Source organism: Tenrec ecaudatus, chromosome 1 (assembly GCF_050624435.1).
Source record: "Tenrec ecaudatus isolate mTenEca1 chromosome 1, mTenEca1.hap1, whole genome shotgun sequence".
Taxonomy (NCBI): domain Eukaryota; kingdom Metazoa; phylum Chordata; class Mammalia; order Afrosoricida; family Tenrecidae; genus Tenrec; species Tenrec ecaudatus.
The window spans coordinates 216,670,098-216,676,544 of NC_134530.1; the positions used below are offsets into that span (position 1 = coordinate 216,670,098).

The window sequence follows — 6,447 nt, forward strand, 5'->3', positions numbered from 1 at the left end:
CAGAAACCAGAGAATTAGCAGGTGGAAAGAAATGGCAAATTCTTCCTTTCCTTGTTTTGTCCTAACTCCTTCCGTCCTCAACCAAAAATCACAATAGACTCTTCAAATAGCACACATCATGAGTCTGAAAGAGGCTGCTTCTCCGGGTTCCGTTCTTCAGAGACCAGCCTGGACAAATGACAGGGTTCAGTGCCGGGGCCTGGCTTGCTTGTCTATTAACCTAATTGACAATGCCTATGACACGAATCACAATGGCTCCTCTCTGAACAGCTCAAAGATTAGAGCACATCACAAAGAGGCGGGGAGGGAACACTTCATCACGCCTGCCTCTTCATCTCAAGGAGAATAAGGCGTCCGCTTGACTGTTTAGAATCGCATCCAAAGCTCAAGAAGAAATTACAGCAAGAAGTGTATGTGCGGAGGGGCCTTCCTGGGAGGGACAATAGGAACATGCTACCGAGGCCCTTCAATGTGGTCTCAGCATCAGGATCTACCTGTGTGACAATAAAAGGAATTTCCAGAGGGCACCTAGGCAGCCATGAGTATCAGGTTTCATCTAAAAATGAAAAGGAGAAACACTGCTTTCTCCTAATACGGAGAATAAGCACGAGTCCAAGCAAGTGAGAGGGAGAGAATTACAGAGTGCTAGCACGGGTTTGCATAGCAAGGCTGATAAATTAGTAATGTAGCCTCGGGCTTTTTGCCAAGAAAACTGCCAACACAATGGCTCGAATTGTCATGAGACGTGCTTAGTAGCATGTCAAAAAAAAAAAAGTCAAATTTCACTTCTTTTCTCTGAAACAGAATAGCAATATATACTCATACAGATATATATATATACATATATATTTCACCATTGCAATCTAGCCATAGGTTGTATGAATATGCTCCTTTAAAAAAATTAAAAACAAGAAATGTGTTACTTTTTTGCACATGCCATCTATTTTGAGTATACTACTAAGCATTTTCATGAAGAATTCAAGGAAATCCATGAATTAATCAAATTAAAAATGGATGAACCCAGGTTAGTTAGCTTGATGCTACTTCTTTGGTGTTCTTCCATGCAAATTTTCTTCTTTTTTTAATCATTTTATTGGGGGCTCATACAATTCTTATCACAATGCATACATTCATCCATTGTGTCAAAAACATATGTACATTTGTTGCCATCATCATTCTCAAAATATTTGCCTTTTACTTGAGCCTTTGATATCTGCTGCTCATTTCCCCCCTCTCTCCCCACTCTGCACTCCCTCATGAACCCTTCATATTTCAAAAATTATTACTATTTTGTCATATGTTACACTGTCCGATGTCTCCCTCTGCTCTCTTCTCTGCTGTCCATCCCCCAAGGAGGAGGCTATATGTAGATCCTTGTAATTGGTTCCCCTTTATACCCCACCTTCCCTCCACCTGGCTGGTATCGCCACTCTCACCACTGGCCCTGAGGGGTTCATCTGTCTTGGATTCCCTGTGTTTCCAGTTGCTATCTGTACCAGTGTACATCCTCTGTTCTAGCCAGATTTGTAAGGTAGAATTGGGATCATGATAGTAGGGGGGAGGAAGTATTTAAGAAGTAGAGGAAAGTTATATGTTTCATCATTGCTACCCTGCACCCTGCCTGGTTCATCTACTCCCCACAACCCTTCAGTAAGGGGTGTCTGATTGGCTACCATTGGGCTTTGAGTCTCCACTCTGCACTCACCCACATTTTCAATGATATTATTTTTTGTTCCTTGATGCTTGATACCTGATCCCTTCGACATCCATGCATATTTTCAAGCAGCAAGATAGGCCTAGATGCACACAGGTGCCTTTAACCAGAAACTCTGGCAGAGTGACCGCTCATCTACAGTGACGTTGGCAGTGGTTATCAACTGGAGTGCTATAAACAACTATAAACATTGTGCTTGTTTTTTTAGAAATCATGATTGATTGTTCTGTCCTTAAAGTCCCTTTCAGACATTTAAAACGCACTTATTAATTTAGTCAAAAATATCTATTCTTTATCATGGGTCAGGTTCTTTAGGAGAGCCTTGCTCATTAACACCCACTCTGAATTTGGGGAAAATGTAAGTCTTATATGATCCCATCCCTTTGCAATTTTTGGATCTGCACATCATATTGTCTTGTTGCCCCGAATATATATCCTAAAGATGATGAACCTGATCTTATCATAAATTATTTGTTTCTGTGAAATGGGTGCTGAATTTGGGTTATTTTCACTCTTTCACTTAAGTGTACAGCAGACACTCACTCTTTCCTTCAGCTGTTGACCGCCAGGAGATCTGAGAAGCACCCAAAGCATGAATACTTTGTGAGTCCAAAATTCTAGTTCGAAGAGCAGAATTATGTTCAAATGATCTATACTTTACACTTAACTATTTTATTCATTTATTCTTCCATCCATCTTTCTATCCACCCATTATTCCTTTCTCTTGAGAATTTACCTGGTATCCCAAAGGTAAAGCTTATTTTACTATTCAGAAACTCTGATGTGGACTCGGGCTTCATATAAGAGGAGATCGTATTCCACTGAAAGGTAAGGATAATAAATGTGACAAATAATCACATATGACAAGAACAACGTCAAAAAAGAAAACCTTAGAAGGCACTGCTATATAAAAAAATAAAAGATGAAGTCTTGCATTTTAGACGAAGGGTTCTATGAGGTGACATTTAATTCACAAACTGGCAGAATTAGAGAGTTCCTTAATTTTAAATGTGCAGAGAGTTTGGGGAGAGAAAGAACTAGATGAGATCTAAGAAATATCAGAAGGAGCTATTGGAAAAGCAAACCTACCTTTACTGCGACTACAAATCTGGAACAATGAAAACCAAGCAACTAGGCCATGACTGGAATAAAGCTTGCTAAGGAACATAATAAAGTTGTCACAGACGATGTATGAGCAGTAGATGGAGGGAAGTCTTCCCTGGACCTCTGGCACACAGACTTTTTTGTTTAAGTAAGTTCCAGTTGGGGTTCGGTCATATAAGTATTATTAAGTATGTAATCTTAAATAACATAACTCATATTGTGTGACATAATCAATATTTGAAAGCAGGATGTTACATGTGATGGATATGAACATATGGCTTTCCACATCAAGATGGAGCCTGGACAATTGGGATAACCTTCTCTCAAGCTGAGTGAATTGCAGTTCCTGTTTATGGTAGGGAAAGGGTTGATTCAGTCAATGCCTGTTGCATCTCCAGACAAAATCCCCATGCTTCATTGAATCTGAAGCATGAGGAATTTCATGAAAAATATTAAGTGAAAAATGTCAATTTCTTGAAATGTTAAGAAAGAGCCAACATTGACAAAGAAGACATGTTTAAGAAGAAAACATCACAAATGGAAGGAATTTTTTTTAAGAATGGCTATCACTAGAAATTTAAAATGACCTAGAAAGCAGATAGTACTGCATCTTTCTGGGTTGAAAAGCTAAACTGCCCCCCCCCCCCCTAAATTGAAGGACATGGAGCAAAAACAAAGTGGCTGGAAGCAAAGTGGGAGAAGAACTGTGGGAATAGTTATGTCTGATACTCCAGCCCCTTTTAGCACCTTCTTTCACAAGGGACTAAATGGCAGTGAGTAAGACACTCGCTCCCTGTTTATTCATAGTGACAACTGCCCTGCTTGTGCAGGGCTGTCACTGGACCAGAATCTGGATGCAGGAATAGAGTATGCCTTCCTTCACAGGTAGGGGCTTCTCATTAACCCAACATATTGCTAATAGAAAGGTCATCGATCTGTGAGTGAGTTTGGGGCATAGAGCACTGAGTCTCAATTCTAAGAGACAAGGAATTCCAAAACATGTCTTAAATGCAACGAAAACTATTAGATGTGATCTGACTTTGGTCATTTTTCGATAAATTATCCAATAAAATGTTAGTTAAATCTGCAGAAGAAAAACAGCTTGACAAAGATTTGCGATTAAATATTTCAATATCTAGGTACTCCTCAGATTTCTAAAACATACCCAAAGACCTGCCGTCTTCAGATGAGCATCTTCCCAGCTTCCCATCTCTAATGTAATCCTAAAATGAACAATACTTTAGAAGAATGAACGAAGAGAATCTAAGTTTGTTTACCGAGGAAATCTTGGTACATTTTTGCTTTCTCACTTAAGCATTATGTACTACATGCTAATGATTGAAGTTGTCAAGGATTTAATCTGTCTTGGATTCCCAATCAATGCTCATGGAAGCAACAGTTAAGAGACCAAAGGATGTATGCATTGGGAAAATTAGCTGTGCAAGACCTCTTTAGATCACTGAAAAGCAGAGAGGTTACTTAGGGAGAAAGATGCACCTGATCCACACCATGATGTTTCCAATCGCCTCATTTGCCTCTGAAAGTCGGAAATTTGAATAAAGAAGACTGAAGATGAGTATAGACATTTGAAATTTGGTGTTGGCAATAAATATTGAAAGTAACATGAGCTGGCAGAATGAAAAACCAATCAGGCATGGAAGAAGAATGGCAGACTGCTCCTTAGAGGCAAGGATAGGCATACTTCATCCATATACTTTTGATTCGGTTGTGCATATGATTGGTATGGATTCAAATCTACTCGATAGCACCAAATGACAACAGCATGGATTTGTGAATTTCTTTTTTGACATTTAAAAAGAAAACTCTTTTATTGACAGTTAGGGGTCACGGGACAGTTTTACAGGACAACAGATATAAAAGTCCCAAGACAACGGAGTGTACAATGCGACAGGTTAATACTCTTCACGCTCATTCTCTCCATCTGCACTATCTGCTCCCACCTCCTCATAGTCTTTCTCCAGGGCAGCCATGTCCTCCCGAGCCTCAGAGAACTCTCCTTCCTCCATCCCCTCACCCACATACCAGTGAACAAAGGCACGCTTGGCGTACATTAGGTCAAACTTGTGGTCCAGGCAAGCCCAGGCCTCAGTAATGGCTGTAGTGTTGCTCAGCATGCACACAGCTCGCTACACCTTGGCCAGGTCTCCACCAGGGACCACAGTGAGAGGCTGGTAATTAACGCCAACCTTGAAGCCAGTGGGACACCAATCCACAAACTGGATGCTGCGCTTGGTCTTGATGGTGGCAATGCAGCATTGACATCTTTGGGAGCCACGTCACCATGGTACAACAGGCAGCAAGCCATGTATTTCCCATGGCGGGGATCACATTTCACCATCTGGTTAGCTGGCTCAAAGCAAGCATTGGTGATCTCTGCTACAGTAAGCTGTTCATGCTAAGCTTTCCCAGCAGAGATGAAAGGGGCATATGTAGCCAGAGGGAAGTGGACGCGGGGGTAGGGCACCAGGTTGGTCTGGAATTCTGTCGGATCTGCATTCTGGGCACCATCAAATCTGAGGGAAGCAGTGATGGAGAACACGATCTGGCTAATCCGGCGTTAAGGTTGGTGTAGGTTGGGCGCTCAATATCAAGGTTCCTGCGACAGATGTCATAGATGGCCTCATTATATAGCATGGGTGGTGAGGATGGAGTTGTAGGGCTCAACTACAGCTGTTGACACCTAGGGGCGGGGTAGATGGAGAACTCCAGCTTGGACTTCTTCCCATAATCAACTGAGAGGCATTCCATCAGCAGGGATGTGAACACGGAACCGGTGCCCCCACCGAAGCTATGGAAAACCAAGAAGCCATGGAGACCTGTCCACTGGTCAGCCAACTTGCGGATTCTGTCCAGCACCAGGTCGATGATCTCCTTGCCCATGGTGTAGTGCCCACGGGCATAGTTGTTGGCAGCATCCTCCTTGCCTGTGATGAACTGCTCAGGGTGGAAGAGCTGGCAGTAGGTGACAGTGCGAACTTCATCAATGACTGTGGATTCCAGGTCTACAAACACTGCCCTGGGCACATGCTTGCCAGCGCCGTCTCACTCAAGAAGGTGTTGAAGGAGTCATCCCCTCCCCCCACTGGTCTTGTCGCTGGGCATCTGGCCATCGGGTTGGATGCCGTGTTCCAGACAGTAGAGCTCCCAATAGGCATTGCGGATCTGGACACCGGCCTGGCCGACATGTATGGAGATGCACTCACGCATGCCGGGGCTCGTACGGCTTCATGGGGTGAAAGAAGAAGAAAGGACGACGACAGGAGCCTCCCGCTGACAGACTACCAAGGAGTCGGGGCGGGGCGGGGGGCAGAGAAGTGGATTTGTGAATTTCTATATGTGAGTTTTCGTGCAGATTGGTCTTCTCTCAAGTGTTGGCTGGTTTGGCACTGGTTGCATTGAGAATGTATCCATAGAGACAATAAAGAGCTACATTAAATCTGTGCAAGTTGGGTAAATATGATCTTGAATTTGGACCTTGAGTGTGATTTTACCAATGGATATTTGTGAGGTTACCCTTCAAGAGAGAGATAGAGTGAATATACTGCTTCATGTATATGGAAAAGATGAATCAAATTAAGTAGAACCATTTCTAAAATTCTGTAGCTAGA

At 42.6% G+C, this 6,447-nt stretch overlaps 1 pseudogene; it reads right to left on the bottom strand.

The window, feature by feature from the left end:
• Positions 1-4,731: 4,731 nt before the first annotated feature.
• LOC142437303 (tubulin alpha-1C chain pseudogene) lies at positions 4,732-6,046 on the bottom strand (annotated as a pseudogene).
• Between the last annotated feature and the right edge of the window lie 401 nt (positions 6,047-6,447).